This window comes from Euleptes europaea, chromosome 18, assembly GCF_029931775.1.
Source record: "Euleptes europaea isolate rEulEur1 chromosome 18, rEulEur1.hap1, whole genome shotgun sequence".
Classification (NCBI taxonomy): domain Eukaryota; kingdom Metazoa; phylum Chordata; class Lepidosauria; order Squamata; family Sphaerodactylidae; genus Euleptes; species Euleptes europaea.
This window is the reverse complement of record NC_079329.1, coordinates 13,422,499-13,447,430: the sequence shown is the minus strand read 5'-3', so window position 1 is coordinate 13,447,430 and position 24,932 is coordinate 13,422,499. Positions and strand designations below refer to the sequence as shown.

The 24,932-nt window shown below is 46.1% G+C and overlaps 1 protein-coding gene across 1 annotated transcript in view; it reads left to right on the top strand.

The window, feature by feature from the left end:
- Positions 1–24,932, top strand: part of LOC130490436 (uncharacterized) — a 161,728-nt gene that overhangs the window by 642 nt on the left and 136,154 nt on the right. The gene's annotated exons all lie outside the window — the stretch shown is intronic.

Below are 24,932 nucleotides of genomic sequence, written 5' to 3'. Positions count from 1 at the left end.
TGTCCGTGTGTCTGTGTGTGTATGCAGTGCAGGTGAAACAGCACCTGCTGAATTTCAACCTGTTGTAAAGCACTTGAAGCCCAGCCTACCAGAATATATGGTGGCCATCTGATTCCTGGAGGCACTTTCTGATACTGGCACTGTGAGCCTGTGGTGGGCAGCGTTGAGTAGGGATGCCAGCCTCTAGGTGGGACCTGGATCCCCTGGAATTACAGCTCATCTCCAAACTACAGAGATCAGTTTTCCAGGAGAAAATGGATGCTTTGGAGGGGGGACTCTATGCCATTGTACCCCACTGTGGTCCCTGTCCTTCCCAGGCTCCATCCCTAAATATCCAGGAGTTTGGGGCTTTGGGGCTTCCTTTTCATTATGCATGCCTGTTCTGCCCATCAGAGGGCAACTTGCTCTCCCCGCACACTTTGCCTATGTTCTTTTCCAGATGCTGTTTTTATCCAGCATCTGGAAAATGCAGGCAAAATGCATGGGGAGAGCTTGAGCTAACCTCTGACGGGCAGAACAAGCATACATAATCAAAAGGAACCCTGAAGCAGCCAGCGGGGGTGACTGCGGGGAAGCTTCCCTGCAAATAAGACTTGAGTCTTTTAAACCAATAAATAAATCTTGTGATGTACATCTCGGTGAGTGAGCCAAGCCTCTGAGTTTTGTCTTGTGTTCCTTTCTCTCCTCACCCTCCAGTTCGCCAGGGAGCCAATGTGGTCTTCTGTTCAAAACCATCCGAAGGTGAGTCTGGAGCCCCTTTCCTCTCTGCCCCCACCCTCATGACAGGGTATCCTGTTTGTTGAAAATAAATGTATATGCCAGCTCTGCAGAGATCCTTCCTGAGGCAGCTTAACAAATAGGGTCGCCAGGTCCTCCCTTACCATCAGTGGGAGCTTCGGTGTGGTTGGGTGTGATTTGCATGTGCACAGCATGCGCATGCAATAATGTCCCTTAGGGGGACATTAGGGTAAACCTATAAGTTACCGGGACTCTATAGCATGTCTCTCAGAAAGAAATATGCTAGATTGCTCCCCTTAAATCTGGAAGTGACAGGGATGCTCTAGCACATTCTTCCCCAAAACGCTATGGTTTCCATAGAGTTTTTTGATGGATGTGCTAGAGTGTCTCCATCACTTCAGGGTTTACCTTGGAAGGGACATTATTGTGCCATGGCACACTACGTGCAGTGGTGATTGTCCCCCTCCCCCTTTGGCTGGCCTGTTTCCCCTGCTGGCAAGCTGAAGGGCAGCGGGTAGGCCATTTGACTGGGGGGCAACTGCCCGCCATTAACAGGCACCCGGCAACCCTATTTTCAAAGTTAAACTTAATAAAAACATAAAGCAGTATGTTTGTTAATTAAAAACAATGGCTAAAACCCCAGCCATTATAAGCATTACAAAAACACAACATTTAGTAGCTTAAAATGATTTTCATAAACCAGGCCTGACGCTGGAAGCCAACTGTAAAAGCTATTTTAAAAGAACTTCTCCTTAATTAAACATCTAGGAAAAAAGAAATGATTTGGCCAGGTGAGGTCCACGGGGAAAGAAGGGCATTTCATACGTCAGCTACAACCACTGCAAAAGCCCTTTCTCTGGTCGCCGCCCACATCACCCCTGCATAGGGTTGCCAACCTCCAGGTACTGGCTGGAGAGCTCCTTCTATTACAACTGATCTCCAGCCGATAGAGATCAGTTCCCCATGGAGAAAATGGCCGCTTTGGTAATTGGACTCTATGGCATTGAAGTCTCTCCCCTCCCCTCCCCTCCCCAAGCCCCACCCTTCTCAGTCTCCGCCCCAAAAACCTCCCGCCAGTGGCAAAGAGAGACTTGGCAACCCTATTCCTGCAGAGAAAGAGAGCCAAAACTTTGGAAGAGGATCCATATGGGAACAGGCAGTCCTTCATGGATCCTGGCTCAAAGCCTTAGCTAGCCTTGAAGGTAAGAACCAGAACTCTGAATGGATTGTCCCAGGAACAGATGGGAAATCAGTGCAGAACTTCTGACAATGGAGGGATATGATCCAAGTATCCAGCCCCTTACTTCCCTGTTTGCTGTATCTCAGGCTAGTTTAGGGTAGAAGACTCAGAGAGGACAGCAAGTTGGCATGACTGTGGTCCAAGTGGCATTTCCCATCTTCTGCTTCAAGCTCCACAAGAGAGAGAATACCAGCAAGAAATTTAAGTTAAATTTATCCTTGAGCAAAGTGTTGCAAATACATGAGAGGTCATCAGGACTTTTTGAGCTGTATGTATTCTGAATACTCATTGGTCATTTCTTTCTATTCCCTGTTCCAGTGGGCAACACTAAAGAGGACCTTCCTCCCCAAGGAGTTTGTTTCCCCATTTAATCCAGAATGGATTGGTTTATTTTGCAGCCCCTTTAGTCTGCCTTTCTCCCAATGGAGGAAACCAGCAAGAGAGGAGAGGAATAGTCTTCAGTGTATTTAGGGAAGGATCTAGAGCTGGAGAGAAAAACGGAGGGATAACAGCCACACAGGAAAGGTAGGTTAGAAGGCTTGTTCTGCTGGCAACTGTTCTGTTCTACCTCCTTGCAGAGGAAAGAGGGCGAGCCATTGAGAGGGAGCTGCAGTGTTCAGGGTGCCCAGGGGAAGCTTGCTTCCAGGTCTGTGATGTCCGTAAGGAGGCTGACATTAAGGTAGGCTAAAACTGGGTGGGGTTTCCTTGGGGTGTCTTCTTCACTCTACCCATTACTATACTTTTCTCCTTATTCTAATTTACAGTTGTCTAAATGGTTGTGACACTGTTCATCTGGGCCTTTCCTTTTGATCAATACTCCTCTTTCACAAACTCACAATGTCTTTGTCACCTGCAGAGGGACCTATCTCATCTCTGCTTAGGTTCTTCCATGTGGTGCCACTTAATCACACCATGTACTTTAAGTTTCTAGTCCTCATTGTCATAGCATTCCCTTTGCTTGGCTAGTGTGAGAGGTTTCTGGAGTCTGACAGTTGTCAGGGCTCAGAAGCTGAGTTTGAACGTTGCCTCTTTGGCTCTGGGCTAAGTTTGGAGGGGGTGGCTGAGTGCCTCTGGAATTGTCAGGTCACTGAACTGGTTAAGAGTAAAGAAAGCTTTCTTTGTGGAACCAACCAACTGGATAGGAAAGAGAAGAGATAACCCTGGTTGCCTTACTAGGTGTGAGAGAGAATTCTAGACTGTACTAGAAGGAAAGCCTAAAAAGAGCATTCTGCAGACAGACAAGGAGAAGCCCCTTTAGAAAGAAGGTACTACCCCTACAGTCCTGCCTAGCTGGACTTGTTGCCCCTTGCAGGATCTGCTTCTTTGTACACAAGACATCGCTATATTCCAACAGGAAGCCGCTCACAGTTCAGCGATCTTCATCAAACAAATGCCTGAACACCCTCTCCCCAAGCCGGTTCTCGCCTTATCCCCCGCCGTACATATCTACCCTCTTCTTTGTTTATTTTCTCCTCTCAGGCTCCTTTTCTACCCAACTTCCTCTGTCTTGCTCCCAACCCCTGGAAGAGGTGCCGACCAGGGTAGTTCTCATGGTGGCGGCTTGCCGCTCTGGAACTGCAGGGCTCTCAAGTGTGTTGTTATCCTTGCCCTGCCTTAGATCTCTTTTCATCCCTGTTCCTGCAGAGGTTGATTCAGGTAACTCTCCAACGTTACGGATGTTTGGATTGCCTGGTGAACAACGCTGCAGGTGGTAAGTGAAGGATTATTGGGATGAATTTATCTATTTGATTTTTAGGATGCCCTTTCCTGGCCAAGCCAGGCTCAGAGTGGCCCAAAACCTTTTGAAAACTATCTAAAATCAATCCATAATTACATAAAATACAATAGTAAAACCAGGTGCCCTCACCGTCACAGCAGCAATTAAGCAATTATAACAATATAATAAAGTAGTATTAGCAGCTCGTGGGGTCGCCATGAGTCGGAAGTGACTTGACGGCACTTAACACACAATAACAGCTTTTACTATTCATGTCTGGGTGTGAGTGTGTTTCTTGTTCATTCAAAAGCCAGAATGAACTGTCATTAGAGCTTTGCGGCTGCAAGAATAATAATAGCTAAAACCTGGAAGGGAGAAACTAGGCTCCTTTCAAAGGATTGGAGAGATAAAGTATTATATTTTGTACAAATGGCCAAATTAACTAATAATCTACATGGAAACGATGTAGAAGAGTTTAAAAGAGATTGGCATAAGGCCTTTGTACAATGGGCTAACACGGCAAAGATTGATTATATGAAGATTGTGAAAGAGTTGTAAATAAAATATTGTAATAAAGAGAAACCAAATATATAGTGGACGATATAAAGTTAAGGGGTACTTCTCTGGAAGTCACAATGGGGGCGGGTGGGCACATATCACGAGGGAGGGAAGGGGACTTTTTACTTTTAATTGTATAATTTCTTTCCGTAATTTCTTTTTTGTTAAAAAATGTTTTCTTTTTTTCTGTCAATAAAAATTATTTAAAATAATAATAATAATGGGTTTGAAGAATGATAAGTTTGCAAGTGGCTGATTACAAAGAAACAGAAGAAAACAATATCCTAATAATTCAACATATTTGTAGGAAGCTCTTAGGACTCCCTTCCCTGAAGGCATGTATCCGCCACACTAATCCTTTCTACAGGAAGGACTTCTTTACTTAAAGATGAATCAGCTTGTGGACTTTGCTGTTCCAGGATGTAGTGATGGTCTCTAGCTTAAATGGATTCATGGAGGATGGCTTCATCAGTGGTGGCTAGCTATGACAGTGAAATGAAACCTCCATATTCAGAGCCCGTAACGCTCTATGGACCAGTGCTAGGCTTACCAACTCTGGGCTGGGAAATTCTTGGAGATTTGGGGTGGAGACTGAGGAGAGGGCTTGGGGAAGGGAGGGACCTCAGTGGGTAGGGTTGCCAACCTTCAGGTATTAGCTGGAGACCTCCTGCTATTAGGAGCCCCGTGGCACAGAGTGTTAAGCTGCAGTACTGCAGTCAAAAGCTCTGCTCACGACCTGAGTTCGATCCCAACGGAAGTCGGTTTCAGGTAGCCGGCTCAAGGTTGACTCAGCCTGCCATCCTTCCGAGGTCGGTGAAATGAGGACCCAGCTTGCTGGGGGTAAAGGGAAGATGACTGTGGAAGGTGATGGCAAACCACCCCGCAAACAAAGTCTGCCTTGGAAACGTTGGCATGTGACGTCACCGCATGGGTCAGGAATGACCTGGTGCTTGCACAGGGGACCTTTACCTTACCTTTACCTCCTGCTATTACAGCTGATCTCCAGCCAATAGAAAACAGTTCACCTGGAGAAAATGACCGCCTTTGGACTCTATGACATTGAAGTCCCTCCCCTCCCCAAACCCTGCCCTCCTCAGGCTCCAACCCAAAAACTTCCCGCTGGTAGCAAAGAGGCACCTGGCAACCTTATCAGTGGGGTATAAAGCCATAAAGCCCACCCTCCAAAGCTACCATTTTATCAAGGGGAACTGATTTCTGTAGCCTGGTTGGCAAGCCCAGGGCTGTAACGGGGAGTGGCTTTGGCCTTCTGGAGCATGTGGTCTTATGCAGTGTTAAACAGTCTGCTGGAGCAGTGGTTGGATCCAGTCGGGCTACGCTTGCATCCATATGATCTCATGATTATGTTTGATTTTTGGTTTTACTCACCTGAGTATTACTTTAAAATAATACAACAAATATGAAATCCACCAGCATATTGTGGGGGGTGGTCGTGAACATGTTCCCTTGCTATTTGTGAGTCGTCAGTGAAACCCACTTCCATTTTATACTCTCTTCCAAACAGTTTACGATACAACGATAGATGAAGTGTCTGCCCAGGACTTCCGCGACCTCATGGAACTCAACCTTGTGAGCGTTTTGTTGGCATCCAAGGTGGGTGTTGCTATCTTGCAAGGAGTTTCCCTCTTCCCTGAGGGCAACTGGCTTCATCTGGCATTGAAATTCAAGTAGAAAAAACCTGGAATGGTATACGATTCAGAAGAGCAATGCTTGACCTTTGCCCATCAGTTCTCTGCTGCCTGAAGGTCCTTGACTCCAGAACTGATGCCCTGCTTTGCACCCTAAGGGTTCATCCCTGCCATCTCCAGGGGCAAAGATTTCTGCTAGCTGTGCTGGCAAAGGTCTCTGCCAACTGGCCATTCTAAGCTAGGTGCATCAATGTACTGGTCTGACGCCATCATGTGGCAGCTTCATAAGTTTCTCTTTTGAGATCAGGCACCCTCTTTCTCTTTGTGTTTTGTGGACAGTATGCGCTGCCCTGGTTACGGCAAACGAGGGGAAACATCATCAACATAGCTGGTAATGGTGGTAAAGTTGGGGTGAAGAGGATGTTTTCGTACGTCGCAAGCAAGGTAATCCTGAGCTAAAGACAAACTCCTTCTTTGAACGCTTCAGCTCTTGTGCTTTTTTGAAGAACCTGATTGGCAGATGAAGGTTTTTGCAGCATGGAAATAGCCAGTGAAAGTGTCTGCCATCTCTGTGCTTTGAAGAACTCCACCTGCTGGCTCTTGTATATCAAGTTGCTACTAAAGGCCCCAGAGGAGGCTAGAATAGGGGTTTGCAGATCAGTAGTCAATTCTTGTACAGGAGACTAAAACTGGTCTGTAACCAGTAAAGGTTTTATGGAACGTCTTGCTCTCTTATCATAAACAGACTGAGAGAAGCTCACTTAAGCCACAAAGGAGAAGACATCCTGCATCTTTCACCCATAGCTGAGAACACCAAGTAGGGCTGCCAACTGCCTTGAGAAAATGAAACACCCCTCCCTTTGAATGGAGGCTTCATGGGAATGTTATTTAAAAGGTGATGTCATTCCCTTCCATGCCATGAGGAGCTGGTTGGTACCCCAGCTCCAAGAAACCAGATTTCTACTTTTATGGTACGACCCACCCATTGATGAAAGAAATCTGTCCTTCAGGTCCCCAATTTTCACACTCCAGTTTACTAGCCAAAGGAGGCAATCTAGGAGATCTCAGGCCAAGTTGCCCCACAGAAGTATCTCAGTTCCCCCTGCCATCACAACATTTTCTCTTGCCCAGTGAGAACAGATCTTTGTGGGGCTAGTGATGACTCAGGTGCTGAAAGTCAGTGTTGAGGGGTGAGAAGATTTAGCCCTATGCCCTCTATCCTGCCCTCACTAGGGCTGCCATGAGGCCTGGAGAATAATACCCTTTCCCTTTAATGGAAGCTGAATAGACGCTTGGATTTTAGGTATTATTTATATCCATATAATAAAAAAACCTTTTCTCTTTATGCTTATCAGAGTGTAGTCAAAGGCATAAAAGGAGGCCAAGCTAATTCCGGTCAGTTGGCAATCCCACTTGTTGTGCCTTTCTCACGTAGGGTGGTGTTTTAGCGATGACCAAAGCCCTGGCCATAGATGAGAGCAAATACGGAGTACGAGTCAACAGGTAAGAATGATTATTATCCATACAGAACTCTTGATCCTCACTGGTGTTGGCAGAACACGTTCAGGGAAGAAAGACAGGTCCTCCATACACCATTGCCAAGAGCCTATAGGCAGGTTTTTTGTGGGGGTTTTTTTCTTTTTTGCTAAAACAAATCAAACAATTACAAAGGGAGAAATAAAACCATTGCTAACAGGTAACAGGCACTGTAAGAGTACACAATCCAGACAACTGGGATAGGTTAACTTTTCTGGAGAAAGGATAAATGGTACAAAGTCCTCATTTTTCTTTTCCCTTTCAAATATTGCTACTCATGAGAAGAGAACCCCAGGAACAGATTATGCACAAAACATGGTAGCTTCTAGAATTACAGCTTAAGAAATGAATCCCATTATTTTCAGTTCCACTAAAATAATCTGCTTTTCCTTAAGGCTGTGCATAGGCAGGGTCTTTAAGCATAACAGTCTATGTCAGTATATCTGATACCACCAAAATGCCAAAACCACTGCACCTACAAATAGAGAAAGGGGGGGATCTACATACTAGGGGGTCTCCCTAGGGTGTGCAGAAAAGTACAGCTTTGTAAATTAACTAGAAGGAAAAAATAGATATTGGGGGAGGGGGCAATCCAGCTTCAAAGAGAACCGAATCTGTTCCAGGAAGCCCAGAATGAAAAGAACAGCAGAGTTCAGTTAAAGGAGAAAAATGGGGCAGAGAGGAGGAGAAGTCAACCTCTCTAAGTCCACCGTCAAGAGTTTACAGAGACCAAGAGGAGGATGTTTGGTGAAACAGATAATATTTACAAGTTGTACTGGCACATGTAGGGGGTGCAAACGATAGTATTCTTTTTTTAAAAGGGGTTTTTACTACTGCTGTTTCTTGTGCCGTAAAGGAATGATTTGTTAATTCCCCGCAGATTGATCTTGCACAGGCTGCATTCGATATTAGTCTGGTATATAGAAATGAGTACTCAGGAGCATAGGGTGACACAGTTTATACAGTGTGTTAAATTGTGAGGTCATCATACATTTCTAGGAATAATAAGAAAGACACTTTTTCAGACTCATTCATTAGGGGACATATTTCGTCATGTTTTATTATACCCCTGACCTTTTTTAAAATTCACAAACATTTTGAATTCTAGCGTCTCACCAGGTTTCATCTGGACTTGCATGTGGGACGGGTTTCCAGAGGCTGCAATCCAGCAATTCAAAAGTTTTCAGGCAAGTGTGGGGGGAAAAGGAATGGTGCTGCTGCAGATAACTGGTTCTACCTAAGGCTGCCGTCCTCAAGGTGGGACGTGAAGTTCTCCCAAAATGACAACTATTCTCCAGGCCACAGAGATCAGTGCTCAGGAGAAAACAGAAGCTCTGGAGGGTTGGGGAAATAGAAGCCCTAGAGTGGCTACAGAGGGTGGATGCTCTTGGAATCCTGTATTTCCTATGGAAGAAGCACCCCCACTGAGCTCCCTCCCCTCCCCAGACACTGCCTCTAGCTCTCCCAAGATGGAATTGGCAGCCCTACTTCTACCACATCAAAGATCGTAACAATAAGAAGGGCTGTGAATAGAGAAATTGAAAGTTAGAATTCTGCACCCAGGAAATCTGAATTCTACTGCTAGCAAATCCTGCCCCACCCAGATTCAGCTCCTGAGACCTCATGATCTTATCTCTTATGAGTGAGTACAGAATTCCACATGTATCTCTCTTTTCTTGCACATGCATAGCTAATGGGACGTATGGGGACCCCAGAAGAAATGGCTTTGGGTGTCCTGTTCCTCGCCGCTGATGGAACTTTCTGCACTGGTTTCGACCTTGACCTCAGCGGTGGATCTGAAGTTGGCTTTGGGGTGAAGAACGAGGTGGATCTTGAGCCTGGCCCATGTGGAAGTGGGCATTTCCAGGGCTCCTCTGGGCAGCAATAGAGCTGCAAGGAGGGGGGGGGGAATAAGACCTAAGAGTACAACTGTCATTGATTCAAAGTCACCCTTTCAAAAAGAAGAGCTCCACAAAGTGTTGTTTTAGCAAAAGGAAAGGGGAAGCAGGAGACTCAAGAGTCAGTCTGATGCAGAGGTTAGTGATGGACAACTCAGCAATAAAACTCACACACATGCATAAACATTTGTTGGCATAATAAGCAATAAAATTCACTGGATGACCTTGGGCCAGTCACTGTTCCTAAACTACCATGGAGGGACGTTTTGAACCTGAAGAGAGGAGAGCCTTGTGTGTCACCTTGAGCCTCCTTTTTTTTAAATAAAGGCAGGATACAATTATCAGTTGGATACTCAGTGGTTCAAACATGACACACTGAAAAAGAAGACCGGTAGGGTTGCGACTTTTTAAACTGCTCCCTTTAGTTGGTCTCTTTACTATCGGTTTGATCATCAAATATCAGGAGGCATTACTCACAGACAGAAGCGTTGCCAGAATGAAAGATGGCAGCCCCATCTTGGATTCAACTTCACCCAGGGCCGGTGCTAGTCATTTCTGCATCCTAGGCAAGTCTAACAACCTGTGCCCCCCCATTGCTAACCAATTTTCAAAAACACATGTCTTACAGAAAAAATAAAAGCACAAAACTTTTTATAAGACATTATAATTAATTATATTCCATAGCACTGTTGTGGTACTTATCTTAAAGTAAAACAAATATAAAATTTCAGTTGCATTTCCCCCCAAGATATGTATCTGTTTAAAACTGTGCCCCTCAGGCCAGTTCTGCACCCCTCTGAGGTCTACGCCCTAGGCGACCGCCTAGTTCGCCTAATGGTAGCACCAGCCCTGCCTGGCCCAGATTCTGATGTTATATGCAGGGACCTGGAATTCCCCTTCTCTAATTAGGGTTCAGTTTGTCATACGGATGTGCCCAAGGACAGTGAGACCGTGAAATGGTTGAACTTCATCAAATGCTTCCTGTTGATGTTTTCTGTTTCATTCCCCTTGACCAACACTTGTGCCTGTTCTTTTCCCAAATCCCATCATCCAATAAAGAAATGCATTAAAAAAAAGAGGTGTCATAAATATGTTGTTGCTCTTTGGCTTTGATGGGTGAAAATGAGTTTACATCTGGACCCACCATAGCTATCCAAGCTCCTGAGCGGAAGGGTGGGGGCAGTAGAGATCCCCTCATCCTGGGATACCACCCAGCAATTCAGCTGTTGAACCAAGGCTGAAGAAGCCATCCAACTTTTTCAAATGCCAGTACCAACATAAGCTATAAAAAGTGTCACAGCACAAATTGTGGAAAGCACCTACCCACCAACAATGAAAAATGTATGAAAAGTCTACTTAGAAAAATCTATGCAAATACATAGAAGAAACCAAGATAGAAGTAAATCCAATGATTACTCACAATAAAACACGAATGGAGAAAATTACAAAGGAACAGAATGACAGCTTCAAAACCTGTCAAGGGAAGGGGAAACGGCAGACAAGCATTGGCCATTTATGCATGGGAGGTTTTGCCTTTGATTTGTCGCCCTCTAGATGCAGAGTTCTGAGCCCCCATGCAGACTTCTCAATCTCAATTTCAATTTCAATACCTTTATTGGCATACCATCAAGCAGTGATGCAGAGTTCTGAGAATTTGGACTGGGAAAATGTGCATCTAGAGTGCGGCAAATCCAAGGCAAAACCTCCCATGCATAAATGGCCATTGTGTCCATTTAGGAGGGCAAAGAACAGGGACTTGCCCCTTGTAGAGGAAGCCTTTAAGGCAGCGGTTCCCAATGTGGGACACATGCCCCACAGGGGGGGAATTTGATTTTTAAGGAGGGCAATTCGAGAATGAGTTATTAAAAGTGATTTTTTTGCATTTCTTATGGTTCTAGGGGCCTCATGTACAGTATATAAATATATATTGTGAGACACACATTTTAAAAATTAAAATCAGAATGTACACGGCGGTCAGCTGGTGACAATGTCATGGGTGGGGGCATCAGGATTTAAGAGATGCTTAGGTGGGGCATGGCCAAAAAACGGTTGGGAACCACTGCTTTAAGGTAAGCAGAAGTATGAAAAAAAGGGTGGTTGTTTTGTTTGTTGCATATTACAGATGCTATTCCAGGCCTGGAGCACCACTTTCCCTTGTGTAATTTATTCCAGTTTGTGATATGCACAGTTAAAGTGTAATCTTTCCCATCAGTGAGAGTCGGCATACATTCGAGAATCCTGTCCCTTCTGCCTTTTCCCGCCATGCTGAAGCTGATTTCATGCTCCAACTGCTCTCCTGCACTGAAGGAAAGAGACACCTTATATTTTAATTTTAAAAACAGGAGAAATTGAAGGAAAAAAATTAATCGAATTCACCCATCGTTCCCTAGCAAACCCATTGATGGGAGCAGAAGAGAAAGGGGGGGTAACCTTTGTTTTAAATTCTGTTACTGACATTAATTTAATACAATGTCATAAAAGTGTGTGAAAATAAACTCAGGTTAGTGTAACCTCATCCATGTCTAAATTAAATTAATGGGGTTAAAGTGTAGATGACTGGGGAAGGCAAGGGCAAACCACCCCGTAAAAATAGTCTGCCTAGGTCTGGAAACACTGTGATGTGACATCACCCCATGAGTCAGTAATTGACTAGGTGCTTGCACAGGGGACTACCTTTACCTTTTTTAAACAAAATGGGCATAAGGGTAAAGATGGATGGTATGAAGACAGAGACCCTGTCTTGGTACCAGTAGAGTGACTGAACAGCTCTGGGTTAGGCCAGTGAACTCAAACCAATTAGCTTAAAAAGCCAGTGTGGTATAGTGGTTAAGAGCGGTGGTTTGGAGAGCGGTGGTTTGGAGAGCAGTGTACTCTGATCTGGGGAACCGGGTTTGATTCCCCACTCCTCCACATGAAGCCAGCTGGGTGACCTTGGGCTAGTCACAGTTCTCCTAGAGCTCTCTCAGCCCCACATACCTCACAGGGTGTCTGTTGTGGGGAGGGGAAGGGATGATGATTGTAAACTGGTTTGATTCTTCCTTAAGTGTTAGAGAATGTCAGCATATAAAAATCAAGTCTTCTTTATTGATAGAAAAGTTTTAAAAAAGCGAGACTAAAATACATAGTCAACAGGCAAATGGCACTAATAAAAGAATAAATCTAGCTGGCTACATAAAACTTACTAAGTTGTTACATGATGAGCTGGATCTTAAAAGGTAAAGGTGTTCTTCAAAGCGACAGAGTAACATGCTGAAATTAAGGCATAGAGGAAGCTTAGCTACTGTAAAGCATAGTCACACTTATGGAAAAGTGAACCCAAGTCAGATGACCCTCAACTCCCAATCAAGGTGGACTTTTGATCTGAACCAGAATAAGGTTCTCAGAGGAAAAGAGTGATCTCACTCCCCCATCTTCACACAGATGTCCTCACTCAGCTATTTGGGATGGTATGAGCTGGTGACCTTGATAGCCAGGTCTGTTTATTGAATAAGCTACAGGTAGGGTTGCCGGGTCCCTCTTCACCACTGGTGGAGGGTTTTGGGGTGGAGCCTGAGGAGGTCAGGGTTTGGAGAGGAGAGGGACTTCAATGCCATAGAGTCCAATTGCCAAAGCGGCTATTTTCTCCAGGTGGAGATCAGTTGTAATAGCAGAAGATCTCCTGCTACTGTCTGGAGATTGGCAAGCCTAGCTACAGGTGGTGTTGTGAGAACAAACGAGCAAGGCCTATGTGGAAAGTTACTGAAAGCTGAGTCCCAGGCACACAAAATGGAGAATAGTGAGGTAGCGAAGAAACAAAAATGGTTCTTCAGTCTTGACAGGTGGAACCAAAACTAAAGGAGGGGAATATTTGAAGAGAAGAATGGAAAAGAAATAAAGGGAGTAGGGCTGTCAATTCGGTTCGGCCCGAACTGAAAATCAGCCGAATTTCCCCTGATTCGGTGGTTTTTAGTTCGGGAGGAACCGAACTCAAAACTGACGGGCAACCGGGGGGGCCGAATTCAGCGAGTTCGGGAGTTCGCGAATAAATTCGGCAAATTCGGCCGTCAGTAAGCAGCATAACCGTCAGTAAGCAGCATTCTCCTCCCCCTGCCAATCGGTGGCCAAGCTGGGTCTTCTTCTGGCCAATCAGTCAGGATTGAGTACTGGAGGAATCAGCTGATGTGCGGCCCGGCCAGGGAGAGAGAGAGAGAGAGCGAAATCCTCGTGTGTGTGTGTGGGGGGTGCTTGTGCACATTCGCTCCTTTCTGTGGCTGCAGGGGGTGTATTTTTTGGGGTACAGACACAAAACTTTCACTGGAGTTTCAGACCAGTGTTCTTAAGATACCCCCCAAGTTTTGTAAACATTGGGTCAGGGGGTCCCGAGATATGGGCTCCCCCCTTTTTCTTTCCATGGCTGCAGGGGGCGCATTTTTGGGGGTACAGATCCCAAACTTTGAGCGGAGTTTCAGACCAGTGTTCTTAAGATACCCCCCAAGTTTTGTAAACATTGGGTCAGGGGGTCTCGAGATATGGGCTCTCCCCCGTTTCCTCCCCCCTTTTCCCATTTATGTGGCTGCAGGGAGCGCTTTTTTGGGGATATAGCCCCCAAACTTTTAGCATAGATTCAGTGAATTATTCTTAAGATACTACCCAAGTTTTGTAAAGATGGGTTCAGTGGGGGCAGAAATATCGCCTCCCCCCCTTTTCTCTTTCCATGGCTGCAGGGGGCGCATTTTTGGGGGTGCAGATCCCAAACTTTGAGCGGAGTTTCAGACCAGTGTTCTTAAGATACCCCCCAAGTTTTGTGAACATTGGGTCAGGGGGTCCCGAGATATGGGCTTTCCCCTTTCCCCTTTCCCCTTTTCCCTATTGGGATGAATGGATCCGATCCTTGCATCTTCTCCAGAGCAAAACGTTCCGTGCCTAATTGGAATCATCTTGGATTATTTACAAGTCCTCTCTTCAGCCCCTCTTGATGGAACAGAAGACAGCCACAGTAAGACCCCTTTGGGGGCTTTAATCTATAATTTTTCTCCTGTGTATGTGTGTGTGGGGGGGAAAGCAGAGTCTGTGTGTGTGTGGGGAGGGAGCAGTTTCTGTGGGTGGGGGGGAAGCCAAAGGGGGCTTTCGTCGGTTCTGCCTGGGGTGTGTGTTCCCCCTCGAGTCTCTCGCTCCCTGGTTTGAGGGGGAGGTTTCAGTTGTGTGTTGCAAAGGTGTTGTTTAACAAGGTTGTGTTGTTTTGCAAACTTGTCAGCTGTTGTCGGGGCTGGGAGCTTTGTGCATGGGCGGCAAGCTCTGCTGAGAGATGCACATTAAGGGTGGGGGGGAACCCTTTCAGGGCCCATATCTCAGCCCCCCCTGACCCAATCTTTACAAAACTTGGGGAGTCTTTCAATAAACGTCCTTTGAAGCTCTGCCAAAAGTTTGGGACCTCTAACCCCAAAAATGCCCCCCCCAGAGCCACGGAAAGGCTCGATTGTGTTTTTAATGGCTTTATTCGGCCGAATTTTTTTCCGAACTTTGAATTCCCGCTGAATTGAACGGATCCGAAGTGGGGGAGTTCGGACTTCGGCACGTACCAAACCCACAAGGACCAAATTCGGCCGAATCCGAACTGTACCGAATTTTTTTTTTGACAGCCCTAAAAGGGAGAGAGATGACTGTGCTTTTTTACTTCTTCTGTAGGGTTGAGGGTAACTGAGGAAGCTCTGTTGCCTTCTTTCACAACCCCACACTAGGTTTGCATGTGCAAATGCATGTTCCTTTGGCTCCACCAGCCCAAACTAAATACAGCCTACCATGTTTACCAGTGCCTTGGGGAACACTAATGAAGGCTATCTCTAAGCAGGTACAAAAGGCAGTGTTTCCTTCTACTTCAGTCCTTCCCCAGTGCATGCTTGTAGATGTGATCAAGGGCTAGGTGCCAAGGGAGGTATTTGTAAGCACAGACTGCTCTCTTAAACAGGAACAACTTTATGAACTACAGATGAACAAACTAAAGGGACTAGGCAAGTAGGTGATGTGAAAGACCTCTGCCTGAGACTCTAGAGAGCTGCTGCTGGTTTGAGTAGAGAACAGAACATGAAGATAGATCACTATGGGTAGCCATGTTGGTCTGTTCTGAGCAGTAGAAAAGAGCAAGAGTCCAGTAGCACCTTAAAGACTAACAAAATTTCTAGCAGGTGACCACGCCCCCTTTTAAATTTGCCTATGAGGGTTGCACGGGGGTTTTTGCGCCAGGCGGAGGTTTCGGAGGTGCCAAAACCTCCTTAGGATGCAATGCCGCTGGGTTGCCTCCTATGCCCGGCGCAATCATTCCTCTCAGGAATGCTCTGAAAGTGGCTTACAACATTCTTCCCTTTTCAGTTTTACCCTCCCAACAATGACATTGTGAAGTACGCTAGATGGAGAGTGTAGGACTGTCCCCAAGGTCACCCAGCAAGCTTCCATGGCAGATGGCGGGCTCATCCTCCCACCACTGATGAGACATTGCCCATGAGAACGGGCAGAAGATATGGTCCCTCTGGCATGGTTTTTTAGGGTGGTCATCAGGGTGAAGTAAAAGAGACTGTATTTCCCCCCCCCCACACACACACACACACACACTAGGGTAGAAGTACTACCAGGGAATGGTGCTGTTGGAGAGAATCCATTCTACTGTATTTAAAAGGCATTTTAAAAATTAGGGCTCTTTATACACACAATTAAATTTAAAAAAAATTAAACTCAGCAGCAAGAAAACTTGTTTACCTGTACATAATAACAAATTAAGGATATTTGCAGGGATGATCCGGCATTAACTAAACCATAATGAAGCGTCCTTTGTGTTCTTGACACTTTTTGATAAATGCAAGGGAGGGGTGACCCCACGGAGAGCTCCAACATCTGTTTCTAGTCTCTAGACTTACCGCCCTGGAGCAACTTCTTGGCCTGCATTATTGGAAGATGGAATCAGGAGGAAATTGAATGCAAAACACATACAAGAAACAAGGCTCTGGGAAACAAGACTGGAGCCTAGTCGCACCTGAAAGACTAACAAGATTTCCAGGGTGTTCAGAATTTGAGAGGCAAAGCTCCTGACGCTTCTACCTGGAAATCATGTTGGCTTTTAAGGTGCTACTGGATTCAACACTTTATGCAGATGCCACAGCTTCCCATCTGAAACTATCTTCATGTAGGAGTTTGTGTGTGTGTGTGGCTTCTGCTGTCATCAGCACAGGGTTTTGGGGAGAAGATCTGCCTGCCGAAAGCTGCCACTCCTGTGGCTGAAAATAACTCTTTTTTCCTCCGTTTGTGGGTTGTTTCTTGAAGGGCTGAAGGACCTACACAAAGGGGAAAGGCAGTAAGTGGGTCTTTAAAACCGATAAATAAATCTTGTGGTGTACATCTCGGTGAGTGAGCCAAGCCTCTGAGTTTTGTCTTGGGTTTGACAAGGCTGAGATTGAATTGTATTTACAGCAGAGATAAAGGCCATTTCCGTGCTAATCATTTACCTCAGACCAGTGGTTCCCAACCTTTTTTTTGGCCATGCCCCACCTAAGCATCTCTAAAATCCTGATGCCCCTCCTGTGACATATAATTCTTAGCGGGTTTTTCCCCCCTCTCCACTGTCACCAGCTGACCGCCGTGTACATTCTGATTTTAATTTTTAAAATCTGTATGTCACAATATATATTTATATACTGTTTATGAGGCCCCGAGAACCATATGAAATGCAAAAAATTCACTGTTAATAACTCATTCTCGAATTCCCCCCCTCAATCAAATCAAATTGATTAGTCAAATTGCCCCCCTGTGGGGCGTATGCCTCACGTTGGGAACCACTGCCTCAGACTATCCTCGTTGTCGATCCATTAGGTTTGGCTGCATATTCCAATTTTTTTTGTCTGCATGCTTCCTCTTGTCTTCCTCCAGAGAACGTTTTTGCCGTGACCACGCTTTCAGAAAAATAAACCATATATTCCCAAGGAGAGCATCACATCATCGTGATGTTGCGGACACATGGGACGCTTCCCCCTTTCTTCCCTTTTCTGTTTTTGGGCATGTGCCCTGGCTACCAGCCAGCCCGGCTTCTTTTCTGCCTCCCCCCTCAATGCCAGCAGCCACTTTCATCGGAGCTGTCCGGCGATCTATGCAGCCTCTGTAACGGTTTATGAAAGCGGAGAGAGCGAACGAGCAGAGCGGGGAAGTGCGCGGGCGCATATCCGTTCGCGCCATGTTTTTTCTCTCTCATCAGTACAACAAACAACGCACAGCACACAAGTGAGGGTCTCTCATCATGATGGGCTCCAAGGATCCAACTTTCCTTTGCTAGTTCAATGATCCAATCCAAGATTCCTTTGTAGGCCGATCGCAATTAAGAAAAAAAAAGCACAGAAAATGGTTGTGGAAGGGGAGGGGAGGAGGAATGGGAGGGAAAGTGGGTGTGTGGAGAACTGTGGGTGTGCGAGAAATGAATAACGTCCGAAACATGTCTGCACCCAGGGGAAGTCCTCCATTTTAGAGAAGAGGAAGACATTGTGGCATAACTGTTTGTTGATACAATGGCAGCACAACGATTGCAAAATGACTCCATCCCCAAACGGGAGGAAAATGGTGCGGACTAGATTAAATATAACATTTCATTTAACGTTTTAAACCTTTGGTGTGGAAACGGCCAAAGTATGGCAGCACTCCAAAATGAGGAGTATTAAGGCTGCTTTGTGTTTATCTGTGAGCTGACTGTCGCTTATGGTCTTTTGAAAGTTCATCCATTTGTATTTTGTGTTTGTTTAGGCTAGGGGTGGGGAATCTTTTTTCCGCCAAGGGCCATTTAGATATTTATTACATTATTCGCGGGCCATACAAAATTATCAACTTAAAAATTGGCCGACCAAACCCCAAGCAGGCATCTGCCCCAGAGGACACCCCCCCCCCCGTGCGGGCAAGTAGTCAGGCATCCAACCAGTGGCATCTTGGGTGGTCCTAGCAGCTCCATGGCTAACGACTCTTCTGCAAGGGGGAAAAAAGGTTCCTTTTCTCGGAAAAACAAACTCACATCTGCCTTGAATAGAGGCGATTCCTGTCCTGGGAGGGGCAGATCACCAGTCTTAGATCCTTCTGAGCTAGAGATCTGCCAAGACCCATGAGGGGCCAGACCAAATGGTTTCGTGGGCCTGACGTTCCCCACCCCTGGTTTAGGCCCTAGTGAATTTTCACCAGAAGAATCTAATAATCGGCCTCAGAATATCCCTGCAGTGATTATTGGCTCAACCGCAGATCATGAACTCATGAAGCTGCCTTCTACTGAATCAGACCCTTGGTCCATCAAAGTCACTGTCAGGCAGCTGCTCTCCAGGATCTCAGGCGGAGGTCTTCTTTCACATCACCTACTTTCCTAGTCCCTTTAACTGGAGATGCCGGGGACTGAACCTGGGACCTTCTGCATACCAAGCAGATGCTCTACCACTGAGCCACAGACCCTCCCCAATCCTCGCAGGTTCTCTAGAACATCTTCACCAAGAAGAACAAGAAGAGTTGGTTTTTATACCCCACTTCTCTCTATAGCAAGGAGTCTCTAAGCACCTCCTCCTCTTTTTGACCGGTAGCGTGGGAGACACCCTCCCTCCCTTAATTTCAGAGTGGCTGGAAGCTGGTTGCCCATTTGGGGGCTGAATGGGAATTTCAGATTGTGCAGATTGGCACTAGGCCAGATGGGTTCTTTGCCTACTCTATTCCGAAGTGGGTAACTGGAAAGCTACCAGTTTTGTAATGCATTGGGGATCCGAATTGGCGGTAGCAGTGCTGTGGTCAAGTTGCTTGAATGGTAGGCAGTGCAGCTTAGGTGAGCACCCTGGGACATCCTTTGATGTGAAGAGTTAGGGTTGCCAACCTCCAGGTACTAGCTGGAGATTTCCTGCTATTACAACTGATCTCCAGTCGATAGAGATCAGTTCCCCTGGAGAAAATGGCCACTTTGGCAATTGGACTCTATGGCATTGAAGTCCCCCCTCCCCAAACCCTGCCTTGCTCAGGCACTGCCCCAAAAACCTCCCGCCACTGGCGAAGAGGGACCTGGCACCCCTATGAAGGGTTAACCCTCAGACCAGGCCTGGAGCCTGGGTGCCTTAATGGATGTGGGACAGGAAGCCTTTCAGTGGGGTCATTATCCTTGACCCATAGATCATGCGACTATTGGGGATAGGAAGTGGTACACCTCCCTCAAGCATCACAAAGGCTTGGCGAGCAGGAGCCATGGGCATATGATGCCTAAAGGCTCGGAGCTGCGGTGGCCTCGCCCATCAATTCAGGGATGCACAAACAGGAGGAGGCCTGACTCTTCCGCATCCCACCAATCCCCCACACTGCAAATGGGTTTGGAATGGGATTGGGCCTGCGGGAGTCACAGATCCCCTTTGATCAATGTAAATAAATAATTGAATAAAGCTGGCCCATTTTACCTCCCAAATGAGGTGTTACACTCTTCCTTATTCTTCGTCTGCAGGCAATTAAGCAGTTGCTTTGCTCCACCCAAGGGCCTATATATTCAAAGCTCGATGTGGATTTTAGTCATTAAGAGACACGAAGGCAAACAGTATGGCAGCTTCACTGCGTTACCCAGGCAAGGTGGTGATCGTGACTGGTGGCACCGAAGGCATTGGCCTGGCCATTGTGAAAGAATTCGGTAAGAATGAAAAGAGCTGGGGATGGAGGAGAGAACAATTTCTGCCAACAGGTGCTGGGGAGAAACCTGCCAGGAAGACTAGAAAGTCTTGCTCCCAAATCTCTAATCTGGGTTGGAGAGAAATTGGGAGGGAGGGAAATTTGCTCTTTAAATCCTCAGAGGCACGTTTGTCCTGAAAAAACCATAAGAGGCCACGTAGTACTCCCTTCCAGCATAAGGTCTTGTGGACTAGAGACGTTTCATTAGCCTTTGATGTGCCACAAGACTTTTAAAAGTAATAGAAAATTCTCTCTCTCTCTCTCTCTCTCATCCCTCTGGCTGGTATGGTTTTTGGGAGTGGCCATGTGGGTGAAGTAAGGGAGACTCGGGTTTTTTCCTACGGTAGAAGTGCTATCAATGAATGGTGCTGTTGGAGAGAATTAATTCTACCGCATGTCAAAGGCAATTTAGGATGTAGAGCTTTGTGTGACACACTTAAAAAACAAAACAAAATTCAGCACCAAGAAAACTTGTTTACCTGTACATAATAACGAATTAAAGATATCTGCACCGATGATTGCATGGTGGTGTTTAATTAACCATAAGGAAGTTTCCTGTCTACTCCCGATACATGGTAGGTATAACTTTACAAGCCACTTCCAGGGAGAGCTCCAGCGTCTGTTCCTTAGTCTGGAGACTTACCTGCCCTGGAGCAAGGTGTTGGTCTGCATTATTGAAAGAAGTCAGCAGACGATATAAGGAGGAAACTGAAAGTGTCACGTGTACAGCCAGAGTGGTGTAGTGGTTAAGAGCAGTGGTTCGGAGCGGTGGAGTCTGATCTGGAGAACTGGGTTTGATTCCCCACTCTTCCACATGAGTGGCAGAGGCTAATCTGGTGAACTGGATTTCCCCACTCCTAGGCACGAAGCCAGCTGGGTGACCTTGGGCAAGTCATGCTCTCTCAGCCCCGCCTACCTCACAGGGTATCTGTTGTGGGGAGGGGAAGGGAAGGTGATTGTAAGCCGGTTTGATTCTTCCTTAAGTGGTAGAGAAATTCGGCATATAAAAACCAACTCTTCTTCTTCTTCTACCCCAGAGGGTAGGGTCAGAGTTCAGAATTACCTCGATAGACTGGAGAGCTGGGCCATAAGCAATAAAATGGATTTCAATAGGGAGAAGTGTAAAGTACTTCACCTAGGCAGAAACAACATAAGGCACAGGTACAGGATGGGAGAGAGTTGGCTTGACAACAGTACATGTGAAAGAGATCAGGGAGTCTTAGTGGACCACAAACTGAACATGAGTCAACAGTGTGATATGGCAGCTAAGAAGGCCAATGCAATTCTGGGCTGCTTCAATAGGAGTAGTGTGTCTAGATCAAGGGAAGTAATACTTCCACTGTATTCTGCATTGGTCAGACCTCACTTGGAATACTGTGTCCAGTTTTGGGCTCCACAATTTAAGAAGGATGTTGACAAGTTGGAGTGTGTCCAGAGGAGGGCGACCAGAATGGTCAACAGACTGGAATCCATGCCCTATGAGGAGAGACTTAGGGAGCTGGGTTTGTTTAGTTTGGAGAAGAGAAGGTTGAGGGGAGACATGATAGCCATGTTTAAATATTTGAAGGGGTGTCATGTTGATGAGGGAACTAGCTTGTTCTCTGTTGCTCCAGAGACTAGGACACGGAGTAATGGATTTAAACTAAGAGAAAAGCGATTCCACCTAAACATTAGGAGGAACTTTCTGACAGTGAGGGCTGTTCGACGGTGGAATGTGCTGCCTCGGAGGGTGGTGGAGTCCCCATCTTTGGAGGTCTTTAAGCAGAGGCAAGATGGCCATCTGTCGGGAGTGCTTTGATTGTGGGATTCTGCATGGCGGGGGGAGGGTTGGGGTAATTGGGCATGTGGGGGGGAGGTAGTTGTTAATTTCCTGCATTGTGCAGGGGGTTGGATTAGATGACTCTGGTGGTCCCTTCCAACTCTATGATTCTATTCTTCTTCTACAAGAAACAGGGCTTTGGAAAGCAAGATTTGAGCCTAGAAGAACCTGAAAGATGAACAAAATTTCCAGGGTGTAAGCCAGGGGTGGGGAACGTCAGGCCTGGCGGCCGTATAAGGCCCGTGTAATCATTTGGTCTGGCCCTTCATGGGTCCTGGCAGATCTCTAGCTCAGAAGGATGCTGCCCTGCCTGAATCTCTTGGGGACAGCAGAGCTCAAAAGCGAGTCGCTCTATGTGGCAGACACTGGAGCCGTCTCTGGTCTTGCCTCTTGGCTAAATGTTTGACCAAATATAGCAGGCTAATTTTTAAGTTGATAATTTTTTATGGCCAGCGAACGATGTTATAAATGTCCAAATGGTCCTTGGCAGAAAAAAGGTTCCCCATCCCTGGTGTAAGCATTTGCTAGGCAAAGCTCCTGATGCTTATACCTGGAGATCTTGTTAGTTTTTAAGGTGCTACTGGACTCAAATCTTGCTCCTACTGCAGACGACAGCAGCTCCCCATCTGAAACAATCTTCATGGGGGACTACGGGGGGTGGGGGTCTGCTATCATCATCAGAGGCAGTTTTGGGAAGAAGATGTGCCCCCTGAAGGTTGCCCCTCCTGAGACTGAAAACAACTCTTTTTCCTCAGAGTGTTTGTGGTTTGTTATTTGAAGGATGAAGGTCTAAATTGGGGGGGGGGGAGAGAGTAAGTGAGTCTTTTAATCCAATAAATAAATTTTGTGATGTACATCTTGGTGAATGAGCCACGCCTCTGATTGTGTCATGTGTTCCTTTCTGTCTTCGCTCTCCAGTTCGTGAAGGAGCCAAGGTGGTCTTCTGTTCAAAACAATGTGAAGGTGAGTCTCGAGCACCTTTCTTCACTCCCCCTGCCCCATGGCAGGGTCCCCTTATTTGCTTAAAATATATCTATATGCCAGCTCTACAGAGATTGTTTCTGAGGCAGCTTAACAAAGTTAAACATGGTTTAGTAGCCTAAAAAATATTTTCATAAAACAGCTTCTGAAGCCAGCTGGAAAAGCAATTGTAAAGGAAATACTCCTGAAAGGGAAAATATTCAGCCCCTTCTGGGTTTGCAGACTGCAGAGCAGAGACGGCACTTAACACACACACACACACACATTGTGTTCAAACAGTGGGAGAGTCACACAGACCCATTTTTCTGAGTGAATCTCTCAGAGCATATTACCCTTTGTGCTTATATACAGAGTTAGAAGGCTGACCCGACCAACACAAAGTCAAATTATGTGCAAGAAAAGCTATTAACCTTTGCCCCACCCCTTCCATATGGGACGCCCTAAGGGTTTTACCGCAATCTAGTAAGCATATCTATATGAAAAACTTCTTTCGTCACCTTCTCCATCTGTCCTTGCCTTGTTATTTGGTTAACAGCTACGGGGTTAGAAGATCATGAAGACGAAAAGTTCATCTAGACTAAAGTTCATCTACCAGCTGACCAAACCAATATGGTATCTGCTTTAGCTAACATACAATTTCTCCTACAACTCCTTAATTAAAAATCTAGGAGAAAAGAAATGTTTTTGTCAGGTGAAGCCCACAGGGAAAGAAAGGCTTTTCATAAGTCAGGTACCACCACTGAAAAAGCCTTTTCTCTGATCATCACCCCTGTTGGGAAAGAGAGCCAGGGCTTCAGAAGAAGATCTTAACTGGGGGTTGGGTAGACAATCTGGGAGCAGGCAGTCTTTCAAAGACCCTGGCTCCAAGCCTTTGATGGCCTTGAAGGGAAGAACCAGAACTCTGAATGGATTGTTCCCAGGAACAGATGGGAAACCAGTGCAGGAATTCTGGCACACGAGTGATATGATCCCAGTATCTAGCCCCTTAACTTCCCTGCCTGCTGTATCTCAGGTTAGCAAATATAAAGAAAATATGAGGTCTAGGGGAGTTTAGGGTAGTAGAGTCGAAGAGGAGAGTGAGTTGGAATGAGAAGACTGTGGTCAAAGTGGCATTTCCCATCTTCTGCTTCAAACCCCACAAGAGAGAGAATGCTGGCAAGGAATTTAAGTTAAATGTCTCCTTAAGTAGTGTGTTGTAAATTTACCAAGAAAAAGGGCCAGATGATAGAAAGTAGGATCATCAGGCCTTTTTTGGCTGTATATGTTTGAGTACTCATCAATTCCCGTCTCTTCCCGTTCAGGTGGGACACACTAGACAGGAACTTCTCCCCAAGGAGTTTGTTTCCCCATTTAACCCCAAATGGATTGGTTTGTTTTGCAGCCCCTTTAGGCTGCCTTTCTTCAAATGGAGAAAACAACCCAAGAGAGGGGAGGAATAGTCTTCAATGCATTTAGGAAAGGTCCTTGTGTGTATTTAGAGCTGAAGTAGAAGATGGAGGGATAAGCCAAAAGCTGCATAGAAAATGTAGGTTAGAAGGTTTGTTCTGCTGGCAACCGTTCTGTTCTACCCCCTTGCAGCGGAAAGGGGATATGCCATTCAGAGGGATTTGCAGTGTTCTGGCTGCCCAGGGGAAGCCTGCTTCCAGGTCTGTGATGTCCGCAAGGAGGATGATATTAAGGTAGGCTAAGACTGGATGAAGAGTGGGGCTTCCTCGGGGGTTCTTCTTCCCTATCTCCAAGAAATGTTCTTTCATCTCTGAACCCATCATTGAAACCATTCTCTGCATTCTAATTCTCATGTGTCTAAATGGTCGTGACTCTTGATTTATGCTTCTGTTTCTGATTTATGCTCCTCTTTCATAAACCCAGAATGTCTTTGTCACCTGCAGAGGGGCCTATCTTGCCTCTTCTTATGTTCTTGCATGTGGTGCCACTTAATTTCTCCATCAACTTTAAACTCTAGTCCTCGCTGTCCTAGCTTGCATTTCACATGGCTGGTTTGAGAGGTTTCTGGATTCTGACTATGGGCAGGGCTCAGGAATTGACTGCAAAGTTTGCCTCCTTGGCTCTGGGCTGAGTCAGGTCAGAGGGGGTGGCCGAGTGCCTCTACAGCAGTCAG